Raw genomic sequence first — 17,438 nt, 5'->3', positions numbered from 1 at the left:
GCGCTCGCCGAAGGGTGCCAGGCTGTGGGTCGGAACTGCGCTGTGCGAGCAGCTGGGCGCTGGAGGTGAAGAGGAGGAGTAGGAGGAGGAGGGAGCGAGGGGAGGAGAGAAAAGAGGGTGGGGAGGGGATCGCGGGCGGCGGGGGGAGGGGAGCGCGCCACCCCAACAGACAATGAGCGCCGCGCAGCCTGCGGGTGTGGGCCGAGCTGCGAGTACCTTCCTGGGAGGGGGCCAGTCCATCGAGGGGGCGCCGAGTCCTGGGACACCCGGGGAAGGGCAGAGGTGGCGGAACGCTTGACCTGGCTGGCGACCCACACCCACCCGGCGCAGCACTTTCCTCCGCCCCCAGTTACACACGCACTCAACGGGGGCGGGGGGGGGGGGGGGGTGGCACGAGAGGAGTTGGCTGTACACAGCCCAGCGCAGCCATCGAGGCGGGAGGGACGCTCCAGCTTTCGGGTCAATGTGCCCCCAGAATGAGGGGGAAAGTGCTTTGCTCCTCGGGCCTTCCCCGCTCCTCAGTCCACGTTAAAAGAGCTTTATGCTCGCCTTTGTATGTGAACTACCTTAAACTTTCACCGACCTCTAATCGAGCCCCTGGGTCGTGGTGACCGTCGGGGATCGAGGTTCCAAAGATACGGGAAAGAAGGAACTCCAGTGCTCAGCTCCCTGTCTGTGCCCTGCTTTCTAGAAACAGACAAAATTCCTAGGAGGTTTCGGGACGTTTACGTCGACACATCAGCTAACCTTCAGGAACTTTTAATTCGGGGTAGTGGTATACGTAAAGTCTAGTCCCCAAAGGTGCGCGTAATGAAAAGGGCTTCCACCCCAGTAGCGTCCCGAGGTGCTTTCCAAGTTTTCGTGTCCCGTTTGCTCTGAGCTTATCCTGGAGAAAACTTCAGGTAAGTCTCCGGATAAGTCGTTGGAAAGGCGGGAGGGGGTTCACCTTCCCTGGACCCAGCGGGAAATACCGCTTCCCCACCCCCACCCTCACCCTCACATACACACCCCTTCTTCGCTCCCTCCAAATGGTTATCACAACTGTGTACAAACTGATACGGTGCTGAGCCGGCAAAGGGACTGGAAATGAACGTCGCGGGGTTATCAGCGCGGATCTGTCAGCAGCGAGGCGCACGGCTGCGGGTTCGTACGCCGCAGGAGCAGTGATATATGTCTCCGCTCCCTTTCGCGCACAAAAAGATTTCTTCCGACAGACGCGACCCCAGAAGGCCGCGGAGAGAGAATTTTAACTAGGGCAGCAGGAGTTGCTTTGTGAGGATGGATTTCACATTTTTCTCCCAGGTAAATCGATGTTAAATGATTTTCTAAAGGTCAGTCTCCCTAGAAGGATTTTGGGTTCTTTGGGGGGTTTTTTGTTGTTGTTGTTTCTGTGTTGGTTTTGATTTTGCGTCTTTCCAGTTGGGGAGGGGAGAGGAGCCTACGCAGAGTTGAACCGGCGTAGGTAGGTAGGGGCGTTGTAAAATAATGATTCTGAGAGATTAGGAGACCTGGTCGTTAAACGTATGTTTTCTCTCAACATAAATGTGAACTGTGAGCCTGTCTATTCTAGGGGGAGAAGGGGACAAGGCCTGGCAGTGAGGGGAAGAGAGCGAAATCGAGGAAGTTGGCGAGAATTTTTTTTCCATTCTTCGTTGTAAATTGCTGCTAAACACTTTGAATTTTAAACTGCTCTTACAGCGGTCCATAAACCGTTCTCATCCAGTTTAGCCACTTTTATTACGTTACTCTTTGCTTTCCCCAATCCCTGTGGTGGCTCCCAGTTTCAATGTGGCCACAATTCTGGAAGAGTGAAGGTGGAAAACTCTGGAACAGAGATTGGCACCGGAGCAGGATTCAGGACTTTAAAATTTAACCTGAGTTCGATCGAATGGAACTAGCAGAAGAGATGACCCGGTGTCCACCTCCCACTTAACCAAGGCTTCCAAAGCCTTCTCTTTTGGCTTTTGCCTGAGTTCCGACCAAATTTTGAGTTTTTCAGAAGCTCATTTGTCAGCAGATACAGAAACGTTGTGTACGTTTGACTTTCCTTTGAGTCCAACTGTTTTCAAATGTTTTTCGGTTTTACTCTTGAAAGCAGTTGGTTTTTTTCTTAATTATCTCAGTGAGGTGATTTCCAATAGAGATGAGTTTTTTAAAAATTCTCTTTAGATTTTAAGCTGTGAACGGCCTCCAAGCCTGAGCCCTGAGGAGACCTAGCCCTGAATTTGGTTCCTGTTGTATTTCTTTATATTAGCAAGTATGAAGGTGTCTGTGTGAATTTCCTTGGACAACAGCTAAAGCCCTAGGGACCTGCTTTTCCCACAGCTTCGCAGCGGTTGTGAGAGGGTGCGCTGGCCTTGGGACCGCTGGGACAGAGGTGAGCAGCGGGGCAAACGCTGACTATAGCCTGTCCTTTCTAAGGGCTCGAGAAGGGACCCGGCATTTTTTTTTTTTTTTAACTTTCCTGATTCCCAATCTAACACTGCCTAAAGCAAGGGTGGGAGGTTGTAATTTGCTCCTTTGCACGGTAGCAGTTTTTTAGATTGGTTTTCCAACTAAAGGAGGGAATGGATAGTAAAATATTTTTCTTTCTAGTTAACTTAAAATCAAAACTGTTTAAACCCGCAGAGTTTCTTCAGGCGGAAAGGCAAGTAAAGCCTGACCCATCCAGTTTACCATTTTCCCCAAGAATTGGATTTAGCCCCGGGGAAAACTTCCACTCCCGGGGTGGGGAGGAGCGGCACATTTTCAAAGCCACCCCCTAGGGGTTCCCAGGTTCCGCGCTCTGAGTTTCCTGTGAGTACCCCAGTTGGTCCGGGAAGGCGGGCATCATAGGGAACGCGGAGGAAAGAAGTTTACCCTAAACTAGGGAGGAATCCCAAGAACTGGAGAAGTCCCCCCATAGTTCACCAGTAAATAGGCTCTTAACAGTTCTATTTTCTTCGTGGTTCTTTTTTCTTTTTCCTTTCCTTTCCTTTCCTTTCCTTTCTTTTCCTTTCCTTTCCTTTCTTCTTTTTCTTTTGCCTATCTCCTTTGGGGGTGGAGGGATTGCTAATCTTAAACGAAATTCTTTCTCTCCCGACTATTTAGACTCAAGGAGTGGTCCCTCCGGAGTGTGCCTTCCGTCCTCGAGCCCCCCTCCTCGTCCTCGGAGAGTTGCTGGCTCTGGGGCGCGACCTGTCCCCAGGGCTGATTTATTTGGGGCGCGCCGCCACACTACTCTTCGCGATTCGAATCCAGCCAGAATAGAGCAGCCAATTGGGCAGGGGGCGGAGGCTTTGTTGCTAAATGCGAAGGGATGTTTGGGGACCCAGTCACGCTCTGCTTCCAGAGGAGCTGTGACACCCGGGCGGGGGCCCGCATAACGACACGCCTTGACCCCTGCAAACTTAAGCTCATTACGCTGTCAGTTCCCCAAAGCTCCCGGCTGCTCCAGCGACACTTGAGAATTTGTGACTTACTTAGTTTTAAACTTGAGTTTTTACAAAGCCACATCTCTAGGACCTTCTTGCCTATACCGGATTTCTTACCGTCCCTGCGACGCTTCTGCTGAAGGACAGGGGTCACCCTGGTGTCCCCCCACCCCAGCCATCCTTCGGAGCCCAATAGTCGGGTCGGGCGGCCTGTTCTCGGACTCAGCCGCTGTCAGTCCAGTGCGGGCGCTTGCGGAGAGTCCTGACGATGTTTGGGGTGGGGGAGGGCGGGTGGTTTGGTTTTGTTTTGTTTTAATTCTTGAAAGCCCAAAAATACACGTTAGAAATAATCAGATGGTGGCGGGGGTGGGGGGGCACGAAACTGCGCAGCCTAGAAAATTGGGTCGCCCCCCCCCCAGCTCCCCACCCCCTTTTCCCGCCGCGGGTCACTTCGGGTAAGGAACTCTCCCGGCCAGCGGCGAGCCCGGGCGGTCGGCATCGCGTCCCGGCGCTCGGCGGCTGCAGGCCCGGCCCGGCCGCCCCCGGCCCCGCAGTCCCGGGCCGCCCCCCGCCAGCGGCCGCTAGCACGGCGCGGAGGTGGGCTCGCTGCGGCGGCGCGCGAGAGGTCATCGCGGTGGCATTCCTCCCCGCGCGCTGTTTACGTGATTTAATGTATTTCATACGCCGCGGGTAAGTTAGGGCCGCGATAAGGGGGCGGCGGGAGGAGGGTCGCTGTAAAAGCCCCACGCTGGGCGCCTCCTAGCCCTCCCCTCATCCATTAACCTTTTTACTTTCTTCTTCCCTCCCTCTTTTAAAGCCTGTTATCTAGGCCACCCATGACCGACGAAAGATCTTCCCTCCCGGCTTCTCCCACGGCCGCTTTAAACCAAATAAATTTAGCTATTAAGGGCCAAGATGTCTGACAAAAGATCGAAAGGTGTCTATCCGTGATCGCTTAAAGCAGCGAAGGAGAAACTTGTGGCTCTCTGATGCCGATAAAGACATTCCACACGGCGCCGGCCTCCCTCCCCGCGGCCTGGTTGCGTCCTGACGCCTTGAGATCTCCGCTTCGCTGGCCAGATCTCCACGGGCCCGGCGAGACCTGCGTCCGTCGCCCTGGGAATGCGGAGGTCCCCAGGCGGCCGGGCTTGGGGGTGCCAGGCCCCATGGTCCCGGGAGCCGTGGAAATTCAGGTCTCACTCGGCTGGGCTCCGAAAACAGACCCCCTGCACTTGACAGAAAAACTAAACCTTGCTCATTAGGATCTGAATTACTATCCCTTTTGATTATTTTCTGATGCTGAATACTACTGTAGGCAATCCACCCCTGCCTTCCCACCCTCACTCCCTGCGGGTTTGCCGAGGGTCCGAGTTACTCCACATGACTGGGCGTTGGGAGCAGAACTCCCTTTGAACCCCGGTCAGAACCTGGTGGGTGGAACTGGGCAGCTAAATTAGACTGAGGCTAATGGGGAGGGTGTGGATTCCCAGAGCAAGAGCACGCAGGTGGGAGGCAGAGGTCCGGCCATTCAATCATCTCCAGGTTGGGTTTGGTTATGAAGTGTGGTATTTATTATCATTATTAATTACTACTGGCATCACCACACAAAGCCAAGGGCTGCCAGCTTGGCTGAGGCCCTGCCCCTGCGGGGATCCCTTCCCTTTCACTAAAAGTGAAGCAGGGAATATCCACCTTCCTGACCCAGGATTGGGAAGTGGTCTTGGGGAGCCAGGGGCTATGTTTTGGGAGTTTTTGCACTGAGTCATTTCTTTTCCTCTTTGGTAGCATTCCCCTATACTCTAAAGACACATGGAAGCCTTTCCTACCACCTTGCAGTATGTGTGGGTAAGAACCTCAGGGTGGTAGATCAGAGACTGCACTGACTTCCCTGCCCAGGAGATTCTCCCCATATCTTCTGCCATCCCCTTGTGTTCTATGGTGAAGCTGGAGACAGGAGTGTGAATTCTAAAGGCAAACCAACTTCTTCAGTTTCTGTCACCTCATTCTGGGCCCCGGAAGTGAAATCTGCCTCTCTCTTCTCGTTGCCCCGCTCCAAATAAGGTGAACTCCAAAACCATCCGTCTTACCTAATCCTTCCACCAGCAGCAGCAGCACCACCACCACCACCACCACCCCAGACTCCTGGGATAGGAAAACTCAGAGCATCGGAAGGAAAAGGACCATTTCTACTCCCCAAAAGGGGAACGAGATACAGAAATTTCCAACACACTAGACAGGCCCCAGGCTTTCCTTGGAGTTTGCTGGTATCACTAGATGTGCGGACAATGCCAATTCCAGGGCCAGAGTCCAGATGCCACTGCCCCAGAGCTGTCTCAGCTCAGAGACCTGTTTAAGTTTTTGGACGTTTGCTAAGTAGGTAATGCTCCTCAAGTCAATTAAAAGGGGGAGTGCCCCCAAATAAAAAATAACTGTGTTTGCCCCCAGAACTATTACCTCTGCACTCAGTTATGTTACAAATATGCAGAGAATCAGGACCAAGAGTTATGTACCCATATGCAGCCCTCCAGTTTCCTGCACTTGCCCCACAGCACTGCATGTACACTGCACAAAGAAGAACTAGAAGGGTTAGCAACCAGTTTTGAAGTGTTTACAGTCTAGAAGTTTGGCACTTCTGTAGAGCCTCAAAGATGGAGGAAGATGCTTGATCCTTTCTCTGAAAAAGTACCCAACCTCATGTTCTGTAGGCTTCACAGTGAGTGTGTAAAGAAGGGAGTCACTCTGACACAGACTGAGGCAATTGAGATAGGTTTCAAACCTGACTCCACCACATTCTGTATGACCAGGACAAATTGCCTAACTTCTCTGTGCCTCAGTTTTCCCATCTGTAACATGGGGATGATAAAAATACCTGCCCTACAGGATATTGTTAGGGGATTAAAAGATTACTAGTATCTATACTGTATTAGACTCCTGTACTACACCAGATTTCAATTTGTTGTGTGTCCCAACTGTTCCCCGGAGCTGGTTAATTTCCTGGGAAGAACTACTTTGAGCACCCTTTCAACTTTAAGTCCTGCCATTCATTAAAGGTCTCAGGCATTCTCTGTGTACCAGCAGTGAGGATTTTATTTATTGCATTATAGTAGAAAGGGGTGGGGTGAGACAAACGTAGATCCTTTACTTGGCTTTTGGTTCCTTTGAAGAAACATTCCTTGTCGTTCCCCTTTGCAAATGCCAGCAGCAGACTCTAACATCCTCTTTCCTGGAAATTAATTAGCTCTGGGGAACAGTTGGGTCACACAAGAAATTGAAATCTGCTGTAGTACACGCCAGTCTATTACAATATAGATAGTAATCTTGACAAAGATAGTAATCTTGAGGCTCATCCCCTGAGAAAAGTATCCCAGTCCTCAGCAGCACCCCTCCCTGAGAACAACTTTCTGGCAACAGCAGTGAGTTAACAGATGGGACCATGAAGGAGAGCAACCTGTGGGCTGGCATTAGATAAAAGGGAGGGTGGGGGCTAATTAAATGGACCTGGTCATCTGATTATACTTCTATACTCTTCCCATGCTTTGTACCTTTCAGTTTGGTATTGCTGTATATGCAGGAAACTTTAACTTTAGTCCCATTTTGTTAAGAAATAGAAAAATAAAGATCACTTAGAAGTTATGGAACACATTATTGATAGAGGAAAATCTACGTCATTCCAGCCGTTTTTCAACTGATTTTCTTTCTGGGTTGTTGGTTGGGGGTTTGATTTGTTTGGTTTTTGTTTTTTCCGTGTAGCACCCCATCTTCTAAAACAGGATCTCAGCGTCAGTAATGAAAACATAAATCTGTGGGACAAAACAAAGAATACCATTCTCTAGATAAAATGACAGGGGAAGAGATTTGTTTTTCAGAAGGCACAGTCTGGAGGGAACATAAAAGTCTTCTGCCTGCCTGCAGGTTTTCAGTGGGGCTTGTGCCCAGAGCCTGTTTTTCTCTTGTCTCTGACAGTCCTGATCTTCTCTACGTTTGATTTACTGAGTGCTGTCATTTCTCTGCTCTTTACTTTCACAATCACACATTCAAACCTGATAAAGTTCAAGACCCTGAATACTTGCAGCTTTCCCAGATTTACAGTCCCCCTGCCCCCCACCCCGGCCAGCAGCCCTGAGCCTGATTGAATCCTCATGGACAGATGCCTTTGGGGATCAGCAGAGAGCCAGCCGGTCGAGAGGGCTGGATCCATGGGGATAAGAGCCCCCAAGGCAGCTCTGTTAGCCAAAGCAAACCTTCCTTGGTCCCTCCCTTCCCCTAGAAAATGATTGGCAACATCCTTTCATTTTAGTTTCAACTTCCGGTTTGTAACTTGCCCATGGGCAGGTACAGGAACTATAACTTTCAAAACTGTAAGATTTAAAATTGGTGAGAGTTGAGTACAAAATCATGGTTGGCTTGCATTCGTGCCTGATTTTCCTGGATCTCCTAAACAACTTTGTGATTGAGGGGAAGCCACTTAACCTCGTAGTGCCTCAGTTGCTCCATCCATAAAATGGTAGAAATATTACTTTCTACAAACATTAATCACAAACTAATGACTCAGGCCCTCTTCCCTGCATGTAGCTCTGTCGGGGCCCCAGGAAAAAGTCTGCCAGCATATGTCTGATCTGGCTCTTTGGATTTTGTCAGGTTAAATACAAACCTACAAGTTAATCTAAATACTATACCAATGGGCTAAACAAAAGGAATGATTCATCTCCAAAGACTGAACAGTTAACTCAGGCTCAAGTTTGCAAACCACTGAAATGTCTTCAGATGGAAGATGCTATCTAAATAACCTATATTTGTCCATAAATACATAATAAACTTAAATCACAGGACATTGATGAAAAGCAACCACTGATGATGAATATTCTTTCTTATAATATGGTTCCTATATGGACTTCGCATTTACTAAATTGGTTTTACGTGACTTAATACTTCACTTTTCTTGAACTCTCAGAATTTTCTGAGTAAGGTAAACATTTTAGGCAGTTGTGGTTGAAGGAGGTCTTTAAGAAAAATCACTGTTCCAAATCCATGAACTAAAGAAGGTGTGATTTTCCCCCCCTTTTAAAAATTCATTTTCTAAAAAAAGCTAAACTGTTGTAATATCTAAAGGGAAAACTGGGCTTACCTGTTAGGAAAGCAAGCAGAAGTGTTCCCTACCTTCTTCAGAAGGCTCTTTTTTGTTTGTTTGTTTGTTTGTTCCCCAACCTATCCAGTCAGGAGGCATCCATTAGACTATATTACAATGTTGCTTTTTCTGGGCCATAATAATACTTACCTCTACAGAGGTGAATAAAAATAGCAGCTTGACTTAACGGATATCAAATAAACTTTCTCTTGCTACTCCTAAACCAGATTACTGGTCTGTTTATAATACCACAAATTAAAAGCATGCAATTATCCAACAAAAACAGTGTGAATATTACACCATTTTTAAAGACTGCCTACCACATAGCCAGTGCCCAGTAGACTCCAGCCAAAAGCCACAGTGAGGATCCACAAATGAAGCTGTCAACCTTTGCATTTCAAAGGCATCTTTTGTAAAGAGCTCCCCATGCTCTGGGCCAAAGTGAAAAGGCTTCCGTAAGGAGCAAAGAGCCTACGGAGTGGTTAAGCAGGTGGGTCCCCGAGGCAGGACGTATCCCCGCTTTAGTGCTGTGGCTGGACTAAGCACCCCGGTGGACATTGAGAGCATAGGTCTCCGGGTTCAAATCCCAGCTCTTCAGCTTGCTCTCTGAGGTTGTGTTCTTAAGGGAGTTTTTAAGATCTCTACTGCTCATTTTTCTCTAAAGGGTGGTACTAACAGTAGCCACCCCAAAGAAATGTGAGTTGACTCAGTAAGTTGATTTTTATGAAGTGCTTAGAAGAGTGCCTGGCTCAACACGCAGATTTGAGTTGTTTAATAAATAAGTAAAAATGCACATTCTAGTCCAGGCCACCTCTTAGAGGGAAGGGAGAAGAGGGGGAGGAGTAGAGGTACCAAGGGCTCAAAAAGTTAGGAAGGTGATCAAAGGCATAAAAAAACGAAAGATATGGGGGAAAGCCATTTCCTACTGGGGATTATTTAAGATCATAAACTCACTCTTTCTGTATATAGTACCTTCCAGTATGCTGTCTTCACAGTGACAGATGTGCCAACAATTCTATGAATGGAGTCCTAGGATTCTCTCTCTTTTTTTTTTTTAAGATTTATGTATGTATATTTGAGAGAGAGAGCATGCAGGGGCACAGGAGGAACATCGGGGCAGAGGGAGAGAGACGAGCCAACTCTGTACTGAGTGTGGAGCCCCACGTGGGGCTCAATCCCACAACCCTGAGATCATGACCTGAGCTAAAATCAACCGTCGGACCTTCAGCCAGCTGAGCCACCCAGGCACCCCTGGAGCCCTAAGCTTTTGCCCACCATAGCATGTTTACATCAGAGGCAAAACTGAAGGTTGCAGAGACAATGAAACTCTTTCAGGGTGCAAATATTTTAATGTCTAACACGTAAAAAGATTCTTCTTTCTGGCAAGTCAGTAGCCTTTCTCACTTGGGGAAGCACTTGGCCCCGGGTTTCTGCACCTGTTTTGTCCTCATGAGCTTCCTAGGCTGTGTCCGCAGTCTTGACTGGCATGATTCTAATGATTGTAAAGCTTATCCCCAAACAAGCAAAGACCATCACAATGTGTCTGTACCACACACCGGCCCTCTTTGTCCTCCGCTGCCCACCCAGTCACACTCCCATGATTACTGCTGCCTCCTTTATGGCCAGGCAGTATCGTGATCATGGGGACACAGTAGCAAATCACAGGTGGCTCATCTTTACTACATCCCTGTGCTCCTCTAGTCTGTGAGAGTGGAAGGGCACAAATCACGTCTCGTTCATTTTTGTCTCCCCATTAACCCACACAAAGTCTAGCACAAAGCACTTGCTAAATACTCACTGAATAAACGAGTGTGCTCATACTGAAAATTTCAGGTGCAAGGCTCCAAACTCAAAGCATAAAATCCAGCAATACCAACACCACATCATCCCACACTAAAAACAGTGATCTCTTTATATGACTTCCTAAAATTCCATTTTTTCCTTCTCCTCCTAAATAGAATCCTCAACCAGAATGTTTGAACATCACCTTTTACAGGCAATTTTATATTGAGTAGAGCTGATTATCAAATGATACCTATATGAGTCATTTTCTGATCCAATAATCCTAATACACACAAATCATGACTAGCTTGTGGAAATTTGCTACTCTTTAAAGAAGCTGAGATTTGCATCAGTTTTTGTGGACTGGATATTCCACAGTATTCTACTACCAACCAACTTCAGAATACTTTCCACATTTCCCCCACCCAATTCAGCCACTTAAGAATATTGTCTGTAGGGGGCCTGGTGGCTCAGTCATTAAGCATCTGCCTTTGGCTCAGGTCACGATCCCAGTATCCTGGGATTGAGCCCCAAATGGGCTCCCTGCTCTGCCAGATGCCTGCTTCTCCCCCTCCCACTCCCTCTGCCTGATCTCCTCTCTAGATGTCTCTTTCTCTCTGTCAAATAAATAAATAAAATATTTAAAAAGATGGAGAATATTGTCTGTGCTCAGAATTCTGTATTAGCCATTAATTTATTAAGCCAATTGGAATGAGCACTTTAAAAGAATTCATGGCTAGTTGTTCCAATCAAGAAGAATTTATTAAATATCAGCAACGTCTCCAGTGTCTTCATGAACATGAAGCAGAGATCTTTTGTTTCTGTCACGCCAGTATTAAAGGAACAAATTTCAGTCTTGAGAGCAATGCCTTTTGCCATTAAGTATAAAATAAAGAAACAGACCTATGACTGGCACACACCAAAAATAAAATAGGGTAAGTTCACACCAAAGAGGGGAAAAGAGTAACAAGAGTCACTTCTGAAGGGCTCATTCACAATGTCAAGTTCCTTTCATATTTGCTGAACTCAATTTAAGAATACTGTCATCTATGTTTACCACTGTGCTGTTTGGAGTAGTCAGAATTTCTCTTCATTGGAGGGGATGTGCCTAGCATGATCCCCGGTGCCCTATTTGAAGAAAACCAGCCATCATCAACACTGAGGGCCCTCCCTTCGCAGAAGCCCCCAAGTACATGGGAAATAGGGCAAGACCTGCTAAAGAAATTAAGGTCCAATACATTCTCACATGCCACCACAAAAGGTGGAGCATCTCACAAGAATCCTATAGATAAAAGTCCTTGCCTCCAGAATAATTTTTTAAGGAATTGCACGATAAAATATCCTACTTCCCTGCACAGTCCCAGACCCACATTAGTTCAACTGTGCTGCTTTTGTTCCACAACATCAAAAACAAACATCAGTATCACATTTTCTCTTACTTGCTTCATTTCTCCACTGATACAGGGACTGTGGGCCAGAGATAAGGACGAAGCAAAAGAAGACCTCTCACTTCCTCCCTCCATGCGCCAACTCAGGGGCTCACCGAAGAGGCATTATTTCTGGACATAACCTAAGTACACCATTCAGGGGAGAGAAGCAGCGTATAAAGCAGCCATTCTCTTACCTACAGAGCACCTGCCGGCAACAGAATAGGGGTTTGTAGGAGATCGTACGATGGGAACCAAAGGGCGGAGAATGGGAATAACATGGGGAAAAGGAGCTATTCCAGCCCACACCCTCTGAGACTCAAGGATAATGAGATCTATTGACTTCCCGAAAATGAAGGTACCTAGGGAAAGCCCAAGACAACAGTTTGAAATGGGTCAAATCATATTTGGTCTCTCCTAACTAGCACTGTGTAACCAATAGGGGCTGTCATCAGGCTACCCCACAGTCAGTCTTTGTGTCTTCGTCCCTCTCCCACCAGCCCACCCCCAGGCAGGTGGCCATGGGGCTGATCTAAGCTGGTGTGGTACCAGAAGTCAGTGGACTAATAACCAGCTCATCAAAGGTCACATACTGTTGTTTTAGTGTGGGCTTGTATGAGTTTCCAAATTCTTGGAGGTCTTGTGAAGATTTGGGGGAGGAGTTTCTTAGTAACATTTATTTTCCACAAGGAAGTCCATTACCTGCCATACCTAGAGGTAAGGTCATTTTCATCTAATCACAATTCCAGGCCTGGATCTGTTTATTTCAGGGTACTCTCTGGCTTACTTAGTCACTTATTTTTTAATCTATTATTACTTAAGTGTTGAAGGAAAAGTATTTTGAACCATTGCAATTTTGGATTGAAACCATCTAAAGATGGCAAATACCTCACTCTTAGAAAAAGTCCCTGCTTTGACAAATCCATGAGTAGAGAAGGAGGAAATTACTATTTGCTCTTAGAAATGTGAGCCTGTTTGGATCTCTCAGGTTTCCAAAAACTGACAAATCAAAAGATGAGTATTCTGCACATAAATATTTAAGGGCAAGATGTGAACAGTATGCTAGAATTTCAAAAATGGCTAAAATAATGATAGCAAATCTTAAACTGCTGTGAAAACAAACGAGATACAGCTTGCTGACAATCTTCAAATGCCATATTAGTCAAGAATGCTGCCCTATTACCGGGTTTCTCTTTTACTAACTTAAAATAAACTGGTAACAAAGAATCATAGAATGTTAAAGCTAGAAGTTACCTTAAACTTTATCTACTGTGACATCCTGGTGAGAAACCTGATCTCCAGAGGATCCCTAAAAGTTCACTCGTAATCACTTATTTGGGACTTGGAGCAAATTCTGTCATACAAATAATGTGATAAGTGATTATTAGAGCCTAAATACTGTACTTCCGGGGCACCTGGGTGGCTCAGTGGGTTAAGCCTCTACCTTCGGCTCAGGTAATGATCTCAGGGTCCTGGAATCGAGTCCCGAATTGGGTTCCCTGCTGGGCAGGGGGCCTGCTTCCCCCTCTCCCTCTGCTGCACCCCCTGCTTGTGCTCTCTCTCCTTCTCTCACTCTCTGTCAAATCAATAAATTCTTTAAGAAAAAATACTGTCCTTCTCCCTCTTGTTATACAATATTGTATATACCTGAACAATATTACTTTCTAGCATTGTTCACTGCAAATGTATACTGTTTAATCTACATTCTAGGTTAATGTGAGTGATTGACTACCATTTATAATCATGTCAGAAGAAAGACACAACTGGGACACCTGTCTGGCTTAGTCGGTACAGTATGCAACTCTTGGTCTTGGGGTTGTAAGTTCAAGCCTCACAGAGATTACTTAAAAATACAATCTTTAAAAAAAAGGAAGGGAGACAATGTCCCTAGAGATATCCCTTATGATGCCTACATACCAGACACCTGCACCCCTCTGTAAAGAGCTAGAATCCAAGACACAGAAAATCTTCTCTAACTGATTTGAACAATGAGGACATTCATGTGTTTATGTAACTGGAAGTTCAGAGTGGGGCAAGCTTCAGTGTAATTTTAACCCAGGAGCTCCCACTCCATTTCTCAGCCACTCCCTCATGTGTGTCTCTCCCATCTGTTGACTTCATTCTTAGGTCATTTCTGTCAGGTGGCAAAAGGACTGCAATGATTCCATACTTCCTGGAACAAGAAGGAGAAAGAGAGCACCCCAGTCATAGCATTTTAAGCATTAGTCCTGAGATTCCCTTGATGTGATCCTATAAGCCATACACCCACACCTAGACCAGTGCGCTTACCTTGGAAGTGAAATGGGCTGATCAGATTAAGTCAACTAAGAGTTGAGGTTGAGATTATCTCATTTCAGAATACATGGGTGATGATGTAAACTGAAATGAAATCATGGTCCATTGAGCTGGGTAAAGAGGAGAAATGGGAAGAACACCAACAATATCCTCTAAACCATCCTTCCCCATTGACCACAGCCCCAGCCACCAAGGGAGGTATTGTGTGGCATGGCGGCTAAGAAAGCTAGATGAACAGGGGCGGGCATACAGATGTGGGGATCAGAGGATGGAAATGGAAATGGAAATGTTCCACTTCTGTTCATTTCATCCTAGAATACAATTTATCTCCATCCTTTAGGAGCCCCAGACCAAAGATCACCAGTTTCTGTCCCAAATCCCAGCTACTTAGACCTTCACTCCAGCTTAGAACTTTCAATTCTACCATCACCAAGAGAAAGAAAAATGTCAATAGAAAAGCATATCTTGGGGCACCAGGGTGGCTCAGTCGGTTAAGCACCTGCCTTTGGCTCAGGTCATGATCTCGGGGTTCTGGGATCAAGCCCCGAGTCAGGGTCCCTGCTCAGCGGGGAGCCTGCTTCTCCCTCTCCCTCTGCCCATCCACCATCCTCATGCTCTCTCGCTCTCGCTCTCTCTCTCAAATAAAATATTTTTTTTAAAAGATCTTGCATCGCTTAGTAGTAGTTATGTGTCTTTCATCTTCCTCTCCAGTCCACTTCCTTGTTGAAGGGAAACATAATCGCCCTAGAAATATGACTTATCTTTGTCTCTTGACAAAATAGCTTTGGTATCCAATGACTTCCTGGGATGCTTTGAGACAAAACTGTGGTGGCTTTAGTCCACTTTTCATATCTGTCTTTAGCCCATCAGGTACTAAGATGACAAGGGCAACCATGAGACTATCTAAGAAATGTACAAAGAAAGTGGGGTCAATACTGCTTTCCCAACTACCTCACAGTAATAAAAGCACATTACCCCAACTCTACAGAGTATCCTCTTTTTGACTAGTGGCGGTTACAGTGTTTATTCATGAACCATGAAGCTGTAAAATGTAATAAATAGGCTTGTGATTGGAAAACAAGCTGGACTGGGATTCATGACAATCAGTGAAAACACAAAATAAAGAAAGGGTCAGTTATTCAGGCTTCTCAGCAAAATTGTCCCACATAAAGATTGATTTCAGTCCCACTCCCACCGTACTCCAAAAATCCCACTTTCTAAAACGGTGGTTTCCCACTGCGTAACTGGCTCAGAGCCCAGAGCTCTATCTTTAGAGCTTTCCATGGGGTTCCAAGTACTGCAGCCTTTGCTTGACTGGAAGCCTGGAAATAAAATTGTCCTTCCAAGGGTTAAATTTTAAATAGTTAAGCTCTTTTATTGCAATAATAAAACTTTACATGTTTGTAATGGCTCATAGTCATTTTAAATGCTGACTTAATAAAGAGATGTATACATGTTACAGTTAGGAGCTAAAGGACTTGTAGTAGGAACTGAGCAAAGCTTCCAGTCTGGTCAGCCAATCTCTGAGTGTCTGAGGTGGACTAAGCGGTTGTAGCAAACACAAGCACAGGGGCGCCTGGGTGGCTCAGTGGGTTAAAGCCTCTGCCTTCGGCTCTGGTCATGATCCCAGGGTCCTGGGATTGAGCCCTGCATCGGGCTCTCTGCTCAGTGGGGAGCCTGCTTCCCCCTCTCTCTCTGCCTGCCTCTCTGCCTACTTGTGATCTCTGTCAAATAAATAAATAAAATCTTAAAAAAAAAAAAAAAGAAAAATATAAGCACCAGAATGGGACTTTTTTTATGATGATAGCAAATAATTTTTGACTTTTATTATATGTTATTTTCCTATGTAATCTTTTAGCTTTTATTATATATTATTTTTGAAAGTCAAGTTTTTGTTTCAGGATGAAATATCTATTCCTCAGAAGTGAATGTTCATTTTTTTTAAATTTTTTAAATTTTATTTATTGAATTTTAATTTTTTTTTTTTTAAAGTACTCTCTCCTTTTGGCTAGTTTCTAGCCCAGATATTTCCTCTTTTTCACTAGCATGATTTTACCTTTTGTAAAGAGAAAATAGTTTCGAATTTGGGGCATAAATTAAGTGTCAACAATGTGCATAATGATATTAGTTGTTTTGTGTTATTAATTACTCTGTTTGGGTATTATTGCTCCTTTGTTTTAGCCTAAAAGCTTTTTTTTTTTTTTTTTTTTTTTAAGGGCTAATGCTCTCTTCAGTTTAGGTTGAGGTTTCCAGGCATGTTTTCCAAATTATCCACTCCCCTGTGATTTACCCTATCCTTCACAGGGGTCCAGAATTAAGTCTGCAGGGAAAAGCTAGCTTATTCTCATCACACTGGAAGCTGTTTAAAAGGAAAGAAGTCGTTTCAAAACCCTTGTTTCTCAACTGTCAACATTTAAAATCTACGGGGCACAAGCAAGTGGGTTTAAGCGGACATAACCTTTCTGGAAAGCAACTTAATAATCAGCTTTACTAGTCGGAGAGTTTATTGTCTAACACGACCACGTTATCTCCAATGGTGGCAAACTGTAAAGAAATTATATGACCCACAACAAGGAAATGATTAAATATGGTACATCCACACAATGGATCATTTCACTGCCATTAAAAACATGTTTTTGAAGAATATTTAATAAATGGGAAAATGCTCATCTTTATGGCATAATCAGCTTTATGGCGGGTAAGATAAGGAAGAGCTCTATTTTCTCTTTTGAGTGTGTGTGAATTTCTCTATTTTACAAGTTTCTATAATGAGCATGTATTGTTTTTTGGAATTAGGAAAAAAAAATCCCAGGAATTCAGGAAGGCCCAGGCTGGGCCCTCACCCTGGCTATGAAGTCTGGTTGTCACTGGGTCAGTAGATTAGTCAGCAAATATTTATCCTGTGCCTACTTTGTACCAGGCACAGGGACAAACACTGGGGACACAAATGACTTAAAAATAAAACAACACCAGCCAGGAGGGGTTGGTTGCCTGCTCTGAGACACTGAGTTCACAGTGAGTCTTGATTGTGGGAACAAATGCAGATGCTTGCTGTCTGTCCCATTGGTAAACTCTCATTACTGGTACCCTAAAGAAAAAAAACCAGTTGAACAGAAATATTAATACATTTTTAAAATCCGAGATACCAATCACCAGAAGGTCCATCTAATCTAAAATTTCTTTCTTGTCCATGCTACTTTTAGGAAAGAAGAAAATGACAAGAAAATAAGTTAATGTAGAAGATAATTTTTTTAAAAATTAGGTTATCTCATACCTCCTGTTTTAATGGCACCATGCAGTGAGAGTTGCTTTTTGTACTAACATATGCTACTGTCTGATTTAGAGAATACTTGCCCTTCATCTTTGTCCTTGGATTCTTTGAAAGGTGGTGATCTG

This window comes from Enhydra lutris, unplaced genomic scaffold (genome assembly GCF_002288905.1).
Source record: "Enhydra lutris kenyoni isolate GAN:26980312 unplaced genomic scaffold, ASM228890v2 scaffoldscaffold8, whole genome shotgun sequence".
NCBI classification, from domain to species: Eukaryota; Metazoa; Chordata; class Mammalia; order Carnivora; family Mustelidae; genus Enhydra; species Enhydra lutris.
The sequence above is the reverse complement of the archived record's forward strand: the minus strand, read 5'-3'. Positions refer to the sequence as shown.